An 18,674-nucleotide genomic window follows, 5' to 3' on the forward strand; every position below is an offset into this window, starting at 1 on the left:
GCCCCATCTGGTAAATCTTAAATCTTAAGTTCTATGGTCTTATGAATAAACCTAACCAAGAATTTCTTTCCATTTATCTCATGCTAAAGATGTTGTTTCTTAACAACATGGTCCTCTAAACAAGCTGACTCCTCACAGAACCTTGGGGGAAAGTCACTGCCCTACCTGCTTAGAACTTCCCTGATAAGAGGATGTAGAATTTATCTGATAAAATAGGATTTGGCCCCTATCACTCCGTATATACGTATTCCTTTTTATTTTATTATTTCTTTTATTCCCCCACCCCACTTATTTTTGTGGGGTGGGGGAATAAAAGAAGTAGAAATAAATAGAACAGTGGCCAACAGGGTCAAGTTATTTATCCTAAGGCAATAGGACATGGTGGGCTTGAGACATTTCTTACTGGCTCAGAAAATGGCTACAAAAACTGCAGTCCTCTGTAGCATTGCTCCCAGATGTAACTGTTATTATCTTCCTCACTAATCTGCCTCAGAAGTAAAGGGGAAGGGCAAATAGAGAGCCACAGGCTCCTCTGAAATGCTTCTGTTCCCAAGAGGGAGCAGCCCTCCAGTATTCCGCCAGCCTTAGACAATTACCTGCCATTTTCAGCAAATGCTTAGACGAAAATCCAGACTTCTTTGGAACTAAAAATATAGCACATTCACCAGTTGCCAGTAGAATTTGTGGAGAATTGGTTTTGGTTTTTTTGTTTGTTTTGTTTTTAAATCAAGCCCTCTCTACTAATCCACAAAGATGTCCCAAAAAAAGTCACTCTAGACTTACAGAAAGGACACATGAAGAAAAGCTAAGAAACAGGAAGTTTCCCAGCACACACCTGACCCCAGAGTTTCTACTTCCTCACACTCTTTTTTTTTTTTTTTTTTTAAGAGAGAGAGAGGTAGAGAGAGAGAGAGAGAATTTTAATATTTATTTTTTAGTTATCGGCGGGCACAACATCTTTGTTTTGTATGTGGTGCTGAGGATCGAACCCAGGCCGCAAGCATTCCAGGCGAGCGTGCTACCGCTTGAGCCACATCCCCAGCCCCCTTCCTCACACTCTTAAGGACTAGTGTAGCAGCATGTGTATGTGTGTGTGTTTGGGGCGGGGGAGGTGCGTGTCCTGTGATGCTAAAAAGTTTACAAATCTAATTTTCATATTACTTACAATTCATCTAAAGAGCTCAGGTATCTTTTGTTCTTATAGATTGATTAGTGTTACATTATTTTTTCCAATGTTATGGATCAAACCCAAGTCCTTGCACATGGCAGGCAAGCACTCTACCACAGAGCTATGCTACCAGCCCCTAAGTATTAAATTGGACACTGACCATAAAGCCAGGGAAGTAACAAGGCCTTCATCTGCACAGGCATCATCAGCACTTCAAAGAGAACCCATGTGCACCTGTACTGATTACTTCCCTGTTTCGAGTGTCCTGCTAGGTGATACAACACCAAGCACAGTGACTGGGCTCCAAAGCCAGCAAATGATTGGTGCATGGCACTTATTGCAGGCCTGGACACAACTGGCATTCAATCATTTCCAAAACATTCTGAAGGCAAGTGAACATGTTTGAACTTCATATATGCCTCAACAGGAAAGCTACAGTCCTGAGGCATGGCTGTCTGCTGAGGACAGAACAGTCAAGGAGTCAAAGACTAACAAGGGTCCCAGCCCTCCTGAAAACAGAGAGGCAGTCAGTGGGTACAAGTATAAACAGCAATAGTAAAATTTTCTGCCAACAAGATTTGTTTTTATTACTTCCTACATTAAGTCTAAGTCTACCCTCAGAGCCTTATTTTCTAAGCAAATGCAGAATAAAATAATACCAGCTACAACGATAATCAACGGCATGAATAGAGATAACTTAGCAAGTGGCAAATTAATGATACTTCACATCTGTTTTACTCTTTAGATGAAAGACAATGAATAAATACATCAAAGAAACAACTACTATTTCTACAATAATTACTTTTCCTTTTTTTTCATAAGCACTTTGGTCTAACAAAGAAACATGCAATAAGAATCATATTTTTTAATGTGTTTTTCCCCCCCAGGGTGGGAAGTAACTGGGGATTGAACCCAGAGATACTTTACCACTGAAGTATATCCCCAGTCCTTTTTTTTTTTTTTTTTAGTTGTAGATAGACACAATACCTTTATTTTATTTATTTTTATGTGGTGCTGAGGAATGAACCCAGTGTCTCACATGTGCTAGGCAAGCGCTCTACCACTGAGCCACAACCTCAGTACCCCCAGTCCTATTTTATTTTGATAGGGTCTCACTAAGTTGCTTAATGCCTTGCTAAAATTGCTGAGACTGGCCTCAAACTTGAAATCCTCCTCAGCCCCTGGGATTACAGGCATGCACCACCATGCCCACAGCCAATTCATCCACTCTTGAACTGCAACTCCTTTCCATTATTGTTTCAATCTTTACACAAATGAAGAACACCATAAAATGAAAATATTTGCTCTTAGACAATCAAGTCTGATGAAAAATTACATAAAGTTCTGTTTCTCAATAAAAACTTTCCCTACTAGTCTAAGTGGAAAGCTCCCTGAGCCTGAGACAGGGTCTATTTCACCTGGGTCCTGGATGACAAGGGCTGACCAGGATGAAGGCAGGTAAGGTCAGCACAAATCTGGGAAAGCCAAGGCCTAAGAGCAAGATCTCTACTTCCTAGACAGCCTGTCCGTTCAAGGGCACTAGGAGGAAGATGGGGAGGATCTTGGCAGATACCTGCTCTCCTTTGGCCTTCCCTGGGAGACGAATACACTGTCACTATGGTGATGTATGTCAAGACCCACTTTTACAATTACATTCAAAAATAGATCAAAGACCTGTCAGAGTTAGTACTGGTTCCTGTATCCCTCTCCTTAACGCCTAGGCTCCTCTTTTCACCAGTATTTCTCCACTCCCACCAGCACTGTCCCAGGCTCCTGGTTCCTGGCTGACTCTGGTCACTCTGGATTGAACCTAGGGCCTCACTCATGCTATGGAAATACTCTACCACTGAGTCACACTCCAAACCTTAAGATTCTTACTTCAGTGAAGGGCACAAGTTATGCTACCCTCTGAAGCAGTGACTCTAAATCCTGGCCACACATTTGAAACTACCCAGGCAGAGCATTTAAAAAAGTTTATCCTAGGGGCTGGAGTTGTGGTTCAGCAATAGAGCACTCACCTAGAATGCATGAGACACTGGGTTCCATCCTCAGCACAACAAAAAAAAATAAATAGAGGTGTTGTGTCCATCTACAACTAAAAATAAAATAAATAAAAATTTTAAAAAGTTTATTCTTGGGGCTGGGGTTGTCACACAGTGGTAGAGCGCTTGCCTAGCATTGTGAGGCACTGGGTTCAATTCTTAGTATCACATATAAATAAATAAAGGTCTATTGACAACTAAAAATGTTTAAAAAAAAATTTTTTTTTAAAGTTTATTCTAGCCAAACAGGGTGGCACACACCTACAATCACAGCAAATCAGGACTGAGACAGAAAGATCACAAGTTTGAGGCCAGCCTCAGCAACTTAATGAGACCCTACCTCAAAATAGATAGACATAGATAGACAGACAAACATACATATATACAGACAGACACAAAGATATAGCGCAGTAGTAAAGCACCCCTGGATTCAATCCCCAGTATAAAAAAAAAAAAAAAAAAAAATCAGGCCAGGCGCAGTGGAGCATGCCTGTAATCCCAGCCACTCAGGAGGCTGAGATAGGAGGGTCATGAGTTCAAAGCCAGCCTAAGCAACTCAGTGAGACCCTGTCTTTAAATAAAATACAAAATAGGGCTGGGGATGAGGCTCAGGAATCAAGTGCCCCTGAGTTCAATCCCTGGTACCCCCCACCCCCAAAGATCAGAATAATGATGCAGGAGGATTACAAGTTCAAGGCCAGCATGGGTAAATTTAGCAAGATTCCATCTCAAAAAATAAATAAATGAAAATTTTTATTCCTGGGATCCAGGCATGGTGGTGCATGCCTATAGTCCTAGCAACTCAGGAAGTTAAGGAAGTTAAGGATCACAAGTTAGAGACCAAACTCAGCAGATTAACAAGATCCTGAGCAACTTAGTGAGAATATGCCTCAAAATAAACACAGATGGCTGAGGATACAGCTATATAGTGGAACTTCTGAGTTCAATCCCTTGTATCACTAAAAATTAATAAGTAAAAACAAATAAGCTAAGCATAGAAGTACATGCCTATAACCCCAGTGGCTCAGGACACTGAAGCAAGAGGATTTCAAGATTAAGGCTTGCCTCAAAAATTTTGCAGGATCCTGTTCAAAATAAAAAAGAATTAGGGATATAGCTCAGCAGTAGTATGGGCAAGGCCCTGGGTTCAATCCATAGCACTGAAAAAAAAAAAAAAAAGAGCAGGAGTTAAACACACATATTTAGGGGTCCAGACAACACACTGAACAGGCACTGAAAGAATTAAAACTTGTGCAGCTGAAGAAACACAAGGACTTGCTTATGGCCCAACATAACTATCTAATCCTCACCACAGCAAGGACTCCTTTATTAAAATACTCATAATTCCAAATGTTCCAGAACATTTCTCCCAGATCTCCCAACAAAGGCAACAGTTAAGCACTTGCTCAGAGGCAGTGGTGGTATACATGGAACCAATTGTAGAGGAGGTGTTCTCACTCCTGGTTTCCTGGTCCCAGCCCTCCTCAGGGTGGCAGCAGCTGCAGCAGTCCCTGGCTTCACCCTGATCCAGTGGCATGAGCTCAAGCACCTGAAGTTGGCCCCCAGCTACTGCCTAACCAGGTTTCTCATCAGTGAAATGCTGTTTCAAACCTCACAGGGCCACTGTCAAGGTGAACTGAGAGTGAAAAATCAGTCATTCAGACTGGTGGCTGCCCAGACTAAGCTCTCCAGAAATACTGCCTGTTTCAAAGACTATGGTTTACCCTGCACTCAACAGCCAAAATGAGGACTATCATGTTCTGGATGTGGTAGTGCCATAAGGCTGGCACATGACCCTGGATCCAGGCCGAGCAACTAATGACTCTTTTATAACATAAAGAAACTGATATCTACACCAAGAGATTAAGCCAGAAGTGGAAGCCCAGTTCACCAGATTAATCTGCCCAAGCCAGAATTGATATACCACGGTCCCAAGCAGCTCACAACTGCTACCCATGGATCAAGTTCAACCATTTGCAGGACTTAAGACCCCATGGGGGGCTGAGGATGTGGCTCAAGCGGCAGTGCGCTTGCCTGGCATGCGTGCGGCCCGGGTTCGATCCTCAGCACCACATACAAGCAAAGATGTTGTGTCCACCGAAAACTAAAAAAAAAAAAAAAAAAAAAAAAAAGACCCCATGGGACTTGACAAAGACATCTAGCCACCTGTTCAACTCAATGTTAACTGAGAGCTCTCAGAGCAACTCCAGGCTTCCCTGTGACATCGGGACACATAGTCTTCCTCTTCATACAGACCATCTGCCCCCTCTAGACCAAAACTTGTAGAAGCTCTACCTTGGAGCCCTTAGACTCAACATTCCCCTAATTCCCAACAAACAGCATTTATCAAACTGCTTCCTGCACACTCAGGGTATGCATAGCTCTTTGTACCACCTTCACTGGCTGACACAAATAAAGTATTCACAAGCATCTGTTAAGTGAAGTTTTGGGGGGGCTAAGGATGTACAGCTCGGCAATAGAGCTCTTGCCTACCATGCAGGAGACATTGGGTTCCACCCCAGCTCTGCGAAAAGAAAAAAAAAAAAAACACGATTTTTTTTCCCTTAATTCCTCTCTCCTTTCAGATTTCAGCCCCATTAATACTTGTTTCCTCAGGAAACGTACCCAACAAGGCCCTCTATTATCTAACAGCTTTCCTTCTTCATTAAATTCTCAAAATAGTGCGGAACAGGGGCCAGATTTTATTTGTTCATATAATCTAACAATAGTTTAGGGAGGGCCGGGTGTGGTGGCGCACGCCTGTAATCCCAGCAGCTCAGGAAGCTGAGGCAGGAGGATCATGAGTTCAAAGCCAGCCTCAGCAAAAGTAAGGTACTTAGAAACTCAATGAGACCCTGTCTCTAAATAAAACACAAAAGAGAGCTGGGGATGTGGCTCAATGGCTCAATGGTCAAGTGCCTCTGAGTTCAATCCCTGGTACCCCCCCCCAAAAAAAAAAAAAAAAAACAGAATAGGGAGCACACAGGTTTCTATGATACTGGCATCCACCTACAGAAAAATCATTTCAAAGACCACCTGCTCCACAACTTCAAGGGACACTTGAACTATTGTCTCAAAGTCTTGACAAACAGCACTGTTTCATAGAGCCATGCTCAGGCAGCCCATAATTTGCAGCTAGAGTCCCTCAAGTCAACATTCAGATATACCCTTCCTCTTTAGAAATCATCTCAGTAATTCCAATAATTTCCCACAAATTAGGCAGAAATAATTTTTTTCTGAAGCAAGCAGGGCCTGCTCTTATTTTTGCCTAGAAAGTCCATTTTGGAACTGAGGGTATAACTCTGTGGTACAGCATATACTTATCATGTACAAAGTCCAAGGTTCAATCCCCAGCACCAAAAATACAATCTATCACATGTTCCTTTTTCCACTGAAAATGAAAGTCAAGAATTAGAAACCCAAGAAACTCCTTTATTCAATTGCAACATGACTGCTGTTTTATTTGTATTTTTTTATTTTTATTTTTTTGCTGTGCTGAAGAAAGAACACAAGGCCTCACACATTGGGCAAGGGCTCTATCACTGAGCTAGACCCCTAACCATAGAAAATCAGATTCATCATAAGTCGGGTGTAGTAGCACACACCTGTAATCCCAGCAACCCAGGAGGCTAAAGCAGGAAAATCACAAGTTCCAGACCAGACTTGGCATTTTAGCAAGACTCTTTCTTAAAATAAAAAACAAAATGGGCCAGGGATATAGCTCAGTAATAAAGCCTCAGAACCACAAAAGATTTTTCAGTAAATAAAAATATTTACCATGTACCCATATCTACACTTCTACATGCCACTCCAACTAAAAGAAACTAAGTACCTGGGAGGTATCACTTGAGCCCACAAGTTCAAGACCAGCCTCAGTCAGGGCAGATGCTAGAATAGGGCAATAAATCTGAAATCTTGTTGCATCAGAAAATAAGGAAGTGGTTGGGCACAATGGCACACACCTGTAATCCCAGCTGCACGGGAGGCTGAGGCAGGAGTATTTAGAGTTCAAAGCAAGCCTCCGCAACTTGACGAGGAACTAAGCAACTCAGTCAGACCCTGTCTCTAAATTAAATACAAAAAAGGGTTGGGAGGGGCTGGGGATGTGGCTCAAGCGGTAGCACGCTCGCCTGGCATGCGTGCGGCCCGGGTTCGATCCTCAGCACCACATACAAACAAAGATGTTGTGTCCGCCAAGAAGTAAGAAATAAATATTAAAAAAAAAAAAAAAAAAGGGTTGGGGATGTAGCTCAGTGGTTAAGCACCCTGAGTTCAATCCCCAGTATAAAAAAAAAGAAAAAAAGAAGAAGAAATAAAAAGTCAAGAAGTACTCAAATAATAATAAGGACCCTCAAAAGAACACAACAGCCAGTCTCAAGGGGTTCCACTGACCAAACGTGGGATACTAGGCATCAAAATGAATACAGATAGGAATGTGTAATACTGTACCAAATGTTATACATTAAGCAAATCAATGAGTAATTAAGGTGGAACATAAGAAAACTCTTCCTTAGATTAAGATGACACTAATTCCAATATAGGGGGAATGATAGCCTTAGAAGCATCATTAGATGCTGAAGTAGAGTCTCAGGAAATTTACAATCTCATGTATTCCCCCTATGTGACTTAATTAAAAAGGAGAAAACTGCAAGGCACCTCTCCTCCTCAATGAGAGCTGATCATAAGAACAAATCAGTGCCTGGCTCTATGATAGGCATCCATATGGGGCTACAGAAACGTTGCTGAAACAAATAAGGAAATCTGAATGTGGACTGTAGATTATAATGTTATACCAACATTAAATCTTCTGATTTTGATAGCTATACCATGGTTACATAAAACAATGTTCTCATTCTTAGGAAATACACAACTGAATATTCAGGAATAAAAGGAGGGCTGAGGCTGAGTGGTAGAGGCTTACATAAAGCCCTGGGTTCAATGCCCAGTACTTGGTGGCTGGTAGTGGAAGGGGGACAATAAAATAAAGAGGTATGATGTCTGCCAATTACTTACAGATGATTCAAGAAAAAAAAATTACAAATAGAAAAGACAGAAGGACAAAGCAAAATGTAAACAAATGGTGAACCTAGGTAAAGAATACTTAGGAACGCCTTGAATTATTTCAACTTTCCTATAAATTTGAAGCCATACCCCAAAAAGTTACAAAAATATAATTTACCCCTCCAAAAGTCATAAAAAATATAGACATAAAATGGGAAAAAAAAAAAAAGTAGTTAAGAGGGAAATGGGGCAAGGTCCAACACCCACCTTGGGACCTCCCCAAAAGCACAGGGCTACTTACCAACAGTTGTAAAGCAAAGGTTGAGCTCTGTATACCACGATTACCTATATAACCGTTGTCCTACCACTCACTTGAACACCCCAATGCTTATCCACTAGGATTCTGAGTTTTAGGAACCAAACCTTTAAATAGTACTATTCACACATATATCCTACCATGACCCGAAGCCCTTCAAATTTATGAGGGGAAGCATTTTCCTCTGGAAGCACTATAAAAACAAAACATACAAAAAAAGGATTTTGTTTGTTTTAAAAGTAACCTGAGTTATAATGGAAGAAAATGTCACACTGGAGCCTGAAATTACTACATCATGCTGTTTGCTTTAGTTTAAAAATAGTTTAATTTTCCCTTCCCAAGAGCCTTCACTCCTGGAGGGGGAAAAACAAAACCAAAAAAAAAAAAACCCTAGATCAGATCATCACCAAGTTGAGAGGTGCCAGAGCTAAAGGAAAGACACAGGCAAGTAGAATGCAGTATTTGCCAGTCAGCCTCACAATGATACCATCAGTTTTCTATCCTTTCCTATAACTTAATTAAAGTAATTCACAGTGGTGTGTGATGGCACAAACCTGTAATTCTAGCTACATTAAGTTCCTCAGGAGGCTGAGGCATGAGGATAGCAAGTTTGAGCTCAGCTTGGGCAACTCACTAAGACCCTGTCTCAAAATAAAAAAAATAAAAAGGATTGAGGATGTAGTTTAGTGGTAGAGCACCCCGAAGTTCAAACCTTGGTATCACAAAATCAATCAATCAGAGAAAGAAAAGAGCCAGGCTTAGTGAGGAGGCTGAGGCAAAAAGACTATAAGAGCCCAGGATAGCACCAACAACAAAAAAGAAAAAAAGAAAAAAGTTTGGATTCAAATTTTAAATTTCTGTACAATAAAGAAAACCATTAAAAAGTTAAAAGCCAGGCATGGTAACCAGTACCTATAATCCCAACTGCTCAATAACCTGAGGCTGGAGGATCTCTTGAGCCTAGGAATTCAAGATGAGATTGGACAGTACTTAAAAAGTAAGTATTCCCAGTACTTTAAGAAAGAAAAAAGAAAAAAGTCTGTGTCTAGTGTGTGTTGGCACTGGGATTTGAACTCAAGGGCACTCTACCACTGAGATACATCCCTAGCCCTTTTTTTTTTAACAGAGAGAGAGAATTTTTTAATATTTATTTTTTAGTTTTCAGTGGACACAACATCTTTATTTTTTATTTTTATGTGGTACTAAGGATCGAACCCAGCGCTGCTGCCCCCCGACACACACGCCAGGCGAGCGCGCTACCACTTGAGCCATAAACCCAGCCCCCTAGTCCTTTTTATTTTGAGGCAGGGTCCTGCTAAACAGCTCAGGCTTGCCTTGAAGTTGTGATCCTCCTGCCTCAGCCTCCTGAGTAGCTGAGATTACAGGCATGTGTCACTACACCCATCTATTTTTATTTCATTCTCAAATAGTATCATATACTTCATAACTGTCCCTTTTCTTTGCTCATGACTGAATCTAAGGCTTCACCACTGGGTTACCCACCCCAGCCCTGCTCCTTTTTTAAACTGATTAGAACTGGGAGTCCTCAGCCCCTGTGAGGCTCCACCTCACTTGCTTCTGCCTTTGTGTGACATATTCAAGTATTTATGTATCTTGCAAGTTCTGCTCTCAGTGGTGCTCTCTCACCTTATTCTTACATTCTTCTGGGAACAAATCTGAGGATAAAAATCCTACATGTGGGCTAGAGCTGTGGCTCAGCTATAGAGCACTCACTTAGCATGTGCGAGGACCTAGGTTTGATCCTCAGCACCACATAAAAATAAATAAGTGAAATAAAGGTATTGTGCCCAACTATAACTAAAAAATAAATAAATAAATAAATAAATATTATTTTTAAAAATTCTAGATGTGAAAATGCTGGGTCAAAGGATATTTACAGCCAGGTGCAATGGTACACACCTGTACTACCAGCTACTACAGAGAGTAAGGCAGGAGAAGTACGAGTTTGAGGCCAGCCTCAGCAACTAAGCAACTTAGTAAAACCCTGTCTCAAAATAAAAAATAAAAAGGGCTGGAGTTAAAAAAAATCAAATGCCAAATGTATTCTCTGATACGAGGATGCTGATCCATAATGGGGATGGGGTTGGGGGAACATGGGAGGAAACTTTTAGATAGGGCAAAGGAGGAGGAGGAGAAGGGAGGAAGCAAGGGGGGGGGTTAAAAAGACAGTGGAATGAGATGGACATCATCAATCTAAGTACATATATGAAGACATGAATGGTGTGACTCTACTCTGTATACAACCAGACTTGAAAAACTGCTCTATATGTGTACTATGAATTGAAATGCATTCTGCTGTCCTATATAACAAATTAGAATAAATAAATAATAAAGATTTTAGGGCTGATCTCACTCCAGTAAGATTGGCAGCCATTAGGAAGTCAAACAACAACAAGTGCTGGCGAGGATGTGGGGAAAAGGGTACACTTGTTCATTGTTGGTGGGACTGCAAATTGGTGCAGCCAATCTGGAAAGCAGTATGGAGATTTCTTGGAAAGCTGGGAATGGAACCACCATTTGACCCAGCTATTCCCCTTCTCGGTCTATTCCCTAAAGACCTAAAAAGAGCATGCTACAGGGACACTGCTACATCGATGTTCATAGCAGCACAATTCACAATAGCAAGATTGTGGAACCAACCTAGATGCCCTTCAATAGACGAATGGATAAAAAAAATGTGGCATTTATACACAATGGAGTATTACTCTGCATTAAAAAATTTCAAAATCATAGAATTTGGAGGGAAATGAATGGCATTAGAGCAGATTATGCTAAGTGAAGCCAGCCAATCCCTCAAAAACAAATGCCAAATGTCTTCTTTGATATAAGGAGAGTAACTAAGAACAGAGTAGGGACGAAGAGCATGAGAAGTAGATTAACATTAAACAGGGATGAGGGGTGGGAGGGAAAGGGAGGGAGAAGGGAAATTGCATGGAAATGGAAGGAGAACCTCAGGGTTATACAAAATTACATACAAGAGGAAGCGAGGGGAAAGGGAAAAATAATACAAGGGGGAGATACAAACTGCAGTAGCGGGGGTAGAGAGAGAAGAGGGGAGGGGAGGGAGGATAGTAAAGGATAGGAAAGGCAGCAGAATACAACAGACACTAGTATGACAATGTATAAATCAATGGAAGTGTAACTGATGTGATTCTGCAATCTGTCTACGGGGTAAAAATGGGAGTTCATAACCCACTTGAATCAAAGTATGAAATATGATATATCAAGAACTATGTAAAGTTTTGAACAACCAACAATAAAAAAAAAAAAAAAAAAAAAGAACCTGATACAGACATTTAAAAAAAAAAAAAAAAATTTAGGGCTGGGGATGTGGCTCAAGTGGTAGCTCACTTGCCTAGCATGCGTGAGGCACTGGGTCCGATTCTCAGCACCACATAAAAATAAAATAAAGATATTGTGTCCACCTAAACACTAAAAAAAATAAATAAATATTTTTAAAAAAGATTAAAAAAGAGTAAAGCACCTCTGAGTTTAATCAGTACCAAAAAATAAATAGAATTTAAAATTTTTTAAAAGACCTGGGGGCAGGGGGTTGCTTAGTGTTATACACCCCTGGGTTCAATCAATCCCTAGTATCAAAAACAAAGGCTATGTACATTGGAATTGATACTGGCAAAATGCCTTCCAACATATACTCCCACCTAAAGATATGAATGACATTTCCCTTACTTTCATTAATACTGAGTTATTGTCAAACTCTTTCATCCATAACATGAAAAATGGGGGCTGGGGTTGTAGTTCAGTGGTAGAGCAATTGCCTAGTACATGTAAGGTCCTGGGTCCAATGCTCAGCAACACATAAAAATAAGTGGGATAAAAGTATAAAAAAAAAAAAAAAAAACACGAAATGGAAGGAGGCGGCAAGTGGGGCATATTGAAACAAGAAATAGCAGTTTGCCCTCCTTGTACTGCTTGATTAACGGGTATGGTGGGCAACAGAGGTCATAAATTCATCCTGAAAGTGAGGTACTTAATAGTTAGACAGCATGAGAACACAGGAGGGGGAGCTTCTGGGTGACTAATGAATCAAAACACAGCACTATTTTTCTAGTCAAACTTGAATACCTCAGAGGAAAACTGCTATCAAGAATGTATGGACTTGCCAGGCACAGTGGCACATACTTATAATTCCAGTGACTTGGGAGGCTGAGAAAGAAGGATCACAAGGATCCAGGCTGGGTAACTTAGCAACACTCTGACTCACAATAAAATAAAAAAGACCAGATAGCCAGGCACAGTGATACATACCTGTAATCCCAGATAAGGGGACTGAGGCAGGAAGACTGCAAGTTCAAGGTTATCCTCAGCAACTCAGTGAGGCCTTAAGCAACTTAGTGGGACCCTGTCTTAAAATAAAAAATAAAAAGGGCTGGGGATGCAGCTCGAAGGTAAAATGCCTCTGGGTATGGGCTGGGGATGTGTATGCAAAAGGCCTGGTTCGATCCTCAGCACCATATACAAACAAAGATGTTGTGTCTGCCAAAAACTAAAAAACAAATATTGAAAAATTCTCTCTCTCTCTCTCTAAAAAACTATTTTAAAAAAAATGCTTCTGGGTTCAATCCCCAGTACCAAAAAAAAAAAAAAAGGGGGGGGAGGGGGGGCTAGAATATAGCTCAGTGGTAGAGCAAGTGCAAGATCTCAGCACAAAAATAAAAGAATTTATGGGCTTTGTCTGGGGATGTAGCTCAAAGTAGGTATTTCACTAGCATTCATGAGGCCCTGAGTTCAATCCCCTAGTCCCACAATTAATAACAACAATTTATAAGCTAATTATTCAAAATAATAAGGCATTTGTGATTCTTTTTTCTAGGGCCTCATTCACACTTGCTCCACCACTGAGCTACATCCCCAGCCCTATTTCATTTTTCCATGTGGTTTTGCTCAGTTACCCACATTGGCCTGCAACTTGCAATCAATCCTCTTAGAGTCTAAATAGTATTTTTATTCTCTAGAGTAAAAGTATTTTATTTTAGGTTCCCAAATCTAATCTTCATACTATAGTTCCACTGGTCTGAAAAACATTAACCATTACTAAATCATATGTCTAAATCTAACTCTGTTGCCTGTCATCCTTTGAATGATAGGCAGGGATGATGATAAAAGGAATGACAGGAGTCACACTCTTCAGGATCTTGGGACACTGGAGAAGGAATAATGTGTCCCATGAGAGTATCTGTACCTAGAACAGATAGCTATGTACCTAAACATATAGGTACCCATCATACCACTTTCACCTCTCACCTTTCTCTCAGATCAGCCTAACTTGTGCACAGGAACAATTAACCCAACAGAAACTAGTACCTACAACAGAGTTTGAGATTCCTACCACCAAAGCACAAAATATGTCAAACTGAACACTTATGATTCAAGCATTTTACATGTAAATTATGCTTCAGTTTAAAAAAAATAGTGACATCAACAAAATCAAACATTACTAGGTTATTAGGAGACTCAATGAAATTTCTTTATTCATGTAAGAGATTTTCAAAGAGTGAGAAATGAGGAAACTCAGCCTCTGGCCTAGGATGATTTTGTGTGGGGCCTGTTACCTGCCAGTCACCCAAAAGGGACTCCTGAGGACCACTGCTGCTAGTCAATCATAAATATTATAGAACATCAGAGGAGCCCACACAGAAAATACACCTTAACTACAGCTTTACAAGCTCAATAACAAAACACAATTGTGGCTTTGATCTCTCCAAATTCTGGATAATCATTTATTTAAAAAGATTTTTTTTAGTTGTAGATGGACACAATACCTTTATTTTAATTTTTTACATGGTGCCAGGGATCAAACCCAGTACCTCACACATGCTAGGCAAGCACTCTACCATTGAGCCACAATCATGGCCCTGGATAATCAATTTTTAAAGATAGTGATATAAATCTCTCATACAGAAGAGTAAGCCCTCTCCCCTCACCACCCTGTTTGATGCTGGCTGGTAGCATGACACTGAGCAGTTCCCAACATGCCCTGAAGCCTCTCCAGCCCTTCTTCCAAAAGGGCCCATGCCTCCCAGGCTCTGGAATTCCTGACATTCTGAAATTCCTTGTGTCAGAAAACTTGAATTCAAAACAAGAAAACAAAACCTGGTCTAGAAGCTGGAGGTGTAGCTTAGGGGTAGAATATGTACAAGGCTCTAGGTTTAATCCTCAGCACCACCAAAAACACACAAAAAACCTACTACCTTAGGCTTAAGCTACTGGGTAGGTGGACATACAATATGCAAAACTCTGAATGTACCTGGCTTCAAAATTATTTAAATACAAAGTAAATGACTTTTTATTTATTATTTTTTAGTACCAAGGATTAAACTCAAGGGCGCTTAACCACTGAGCCACATCCCCAGCTTTTTTTTTTTTTTGGAGACAGGGTCTCACTAGGTTGCTTACAGCCTGGCTAAATTGCTGAAGATGGCTTCAAACCTTCGATCCTCCAGCCTCAGCCTCCTGTGCTGCTGGGATTACAGGCATGTGCCATCACACCCAGCTAGTAAATAAAACTTCAAATGAAAAATAATAGCAAAACAAAGACACTATAGGAACATGTGTTAAAATATCCCATCCTATGAGGCAAATCTCTGTATCCAGAACTTGAGACTAGCAGCGAGGCCATGACCACAGCCCACAAAGCCTTCCCCTTATTCACCCAAACCACCTTGCCTAGAGTAGTTATGAGGAAGCTATGCCCTATATGGAGAAGCAAGAAAATCTTCTAAAATCTTTCTAACATGTTAAAAAAAAAAGTCAGCAAAACAAAGGGTTGGGGATGTAGCTCATGATTTAGCGCTTGCCTAGTAAGTCCAAGGATCTGGGATCGATTCCCAACACTACAAAAAAAAAGTTTGTAAAATGAAATATAATAGGACAGATTTAGAAGAAACCATTTAAATCACTGGGACTAACCTCTCATTTTATAGATGAGGAAATCAAGGCATCCATAGTCCCCAAGATGATGAGCAATCAAGCAGTATGAGAATTCCCTCTCCCTAATCCTCAAACAACTTTTTCCAATCAAAACATTAGAAAACAAAAAGGGAAAGAAAGAGAGGAAAGCTGAAGAGGGGACAAGACAGGGGACAGATAATCCAGGGCAAAAAAAGCTGAAAGTTAGGAGAGAGGGGCAATGTGAATCAGGAGGAAGGAAGGGCCTTAAGAAGGGTTCAGTGCTGTGAACCCAACTCTATGAATGAGATCATAGGGGACCATCCAGGTTTCTCCTCTTCTAACACCTGACACACCAGTGCTGAGGAGACTGGTTTGATGAGGATTGGTGGGCCGGCCTCTCCTTAGGCCCCATGGCCCTCCGCAAAATTAGTGTTCTAGATACTATCATGAGAAAAGTACATGACAAGAGAAAGACAGCATGCCTGAAGAAAAGACTCAAACCACTTCCAGCCTTACCAAAGGAACTAAACCTGAAGTTGATCCAAGGCTCTGGATCCAGGTGCTAGCTCACAGGAAATACAGAAAAAGCTACCAAGAAATACTAACTCTGGGCTGTAGGGAATTCTTCAGACTTGGATTCTCTAGCAGACAATAAGGAAAAAGAACAGAAGAGGAAATTGTAAATTAAAAAGACTTTAAAAAAATATATACCAGGTTAAGCCATGTGTGGTGACATGCACCTGTAATGCCAGCAGTTCAGGAGTCTGAGACAGAAGGATGGCAAGTTGGAGGCCAGTCTCAGCGACTTAGTGATTCTCAACGATTTAGCAAGATCCTATCTCAAAATAAAAAATTAAAAGGTCTAGAGATTTAGCTCAGTGATAAAGTACCCTGGGTTCTACAGTCAGTCCAAAAAAAAAAAAAAAGGGACAAGTCAGGAAGATTGAAAGTCAAAGCCAGCCTGGATAATTTAGCAAAACACCATCTCAAAATAAAATAAAATAGGCTGGGATGTATGCAAGAGGCCCTGGATTCAATGCCCAGTACAGCCAAAAAAAGAAAAAAAAAATACTTGATTAAAAAATACCTTAAAATTGGGCTGGGGATGTGGCTCAAGCGGTAGCGCGCTTGCCTGGCATGTGTGCGGCCCAGGTTCGATCCTCAGCACCACCAAAGATGTTGTGTCCGCCAAATACTAAAAGATAAATATTAAAGTTCTCTCTAAAAAAAAAAAACCTTAAAATGTACGTTGTAAATTACAAATAATCTTAATCCAGTTACTTATTCATAATTTTTCATGGGTGTGAATTTCTTTTTTCTTTTTTTTGGTACCACGGATTAAACCCAGGGGAGTTCAAGCTCTGAGTCACAACCCAACCCCAGCCCCACCACCTTTTTTTTTTTTTAATTTTGAAACAGGGTTGGGGCTGGGGATATGGCTCAAGCGGTAGCGCGCTCGTCTGGCATGTGTGCGACCCGGGTTCGATTCTCGGCACCACATACAAAGATGTTCTGTCCGCCGAAAATTTAAAAAAATAAATATTAAAATTCTCTCTCTCTCTTAAAAAAAAAAAAGAAAGAAACAGGGTCTCCCTAAATTGCCTAGGGCCTCACTAAATTGCTGAGGCTGGCTTTGAACTTGCAATCCTCCTGAGCAGCTGGCATTACAGGCGTGCACCACCACGCCCAGCATCATGATTGTGAATTTCTATGCTTAGATACACACAGAACACATTAGGACACAGATTATACCAGCAGACTAGAATGGACCTCACTATATACACCACTGGGTGTTTTGCTTTCTCCACCCCACATGTGAAGCTAATAAAACCACCAAAGTCAATAATCTCCTCACAATAATAAGGAATCTGGATTGTAGTACCTATGGTAAAAATGGACTTACTTCCACACAGAGATTAATTCTGTTTCTACTGGGAACCTACTCAGCTCCAATACAATGGACTTCTCTCCCCAGCCAGTTCCGTTCTGCCCCACCTCTCCTATCAGAGGAGTTAGAGAGGGCATTTAGAGCTTATTATTAGTCCCTCTCCAGTGGTATATATGATTCTTTTATCTGATAAAAATCAATAAGTTCTACCTTCCCAGGCACAAAAGTCAAGAGATTAAATGTCTCCCACTATCTGGAATTCATCTGGAGTCTTCACAGGGAAACTAGATCCCAGTTCCTCCCAACATGAAATCAGAAAATATGGTACCTTCATCACCTAGAGGCTAAAACCTAACTTTCATCCTTTAGAACAACAATTCTCTACTCAGAAGTTAGACACTGGTGTTTGTATCCTTGTCCTCCTTACACCCTGAGGCTCACCAAAATGCTCTGAGCTCAATTTGTCCCTCAAAGAGTCAGGAAGCTCCAAATAGTTCAGGTTTCAAGTTTCTAAAGAAAATGCTGACTACGTGGAGTAAGGTTCACACCTTCCATACTAAATTTAACCCATTTCTGGGCATAGTGGTGCCCATCTGTAATCCCAGCAACTCAGGAGGTTGAGGCGACAGAAGGATCTAAAGTTTGAGGTCAGTCTCAACAACTTAGTGAGGCCCTAAGCAACTTAGTAAGAATCTGTCTCAAAATAAAAAATAAAAGGGCTGGGTATATAGGTTAAAGCACCCTGGGTTAAATCCCAGTACCAAAAAAAATTTTTAAATGAGGGGTTGGGAGCAATAAAGTGCTCACCTGCTCACCAACACTTTATCTGGCTGAGGCCCTAGATTCAATACCACCCAGCGGCAGCATAAGAAGGGGGCGGGGGGACATTACAAAAATCAGAGAGCAAACAAATTACAAGTATCATCCTCCAGAACACTCCTACACAACAGGGCAGAATGTTAAGAAGCAACAACTTGCTGGTCTCCCATTTCCTCACCCAGTGACCAAAGCAGACTGGACAGAGAGGCCACAGCACAGAACTGACACTGAAATCACAATGGGCCCCATTCTCCCTAGAAGCCCATAGCAGGATGGAAGAAGGGAGGCCAGGACATTCCTCCGCCTCCTCACACAGAGAGAAAGGGCACAGGCAGCCTGGGGCATATGACGCCTACACAGGAAGAAAGTTATCATCTTTTCCAAATGTTAGAACCAAAAGGAGACCCCACTTCCCCCACCCAAAATAGAAGGGTGACCTAAGGTGCATCTGATTGAATCAGGTAGCTTAGATGGCACACACAGGAGATTCCTCTCATCAGCAATATC

General features: G+C 41.0%; 1 protein-coding gene across 8 annotated transcripts in view; it reads right to left on the reverse strand.

Moving 5' to 3' along the window:
* Dag1 (dystroglycan 1) overlaps positions 1-18,674 on the reverse strand; it is a 63,934-nt gene that overhangs the window by 33,911 nt on the left and 11,349 nt on the right. Inside the window, exon 4 of one of the 8 annotated variants that reach the window (XM_076867355.2) lies at positions 12,818-12,915. The exons of 5 other annotated variants lie outside the window; for them this stretch is intronic. The gene's annotated coding sequence lies outside the window, so the exon portion shown is untranslated. Of the gene's footprint in view, positions 1-12,817; positions 12,916-16,547; positions 16,635-18,674 lie in introns of those variants that run through there. 2 more of the 8 variants (XM_076867360.2, XM_077110363.1) reach the window with 2 other exon arrangements.

The sequence above is a fragment of the Callospermophilus lateralis genome, chromosome 10 (assembly GCF_048772815.1).
Source record: "Callospermophilus lateralis isolate mCalLat2 chromosome 10, mCalLat2.hap1, whole genome shotgun sequence".
In the NCBI taxonomy this organism is placed as follows: domain Eukaryota; kingdom Metazoa; phylum Chordata; class Mammalia; order Rodentia; family Sciuridae; genus Callospermophilus; species Callospermophilus lateralis.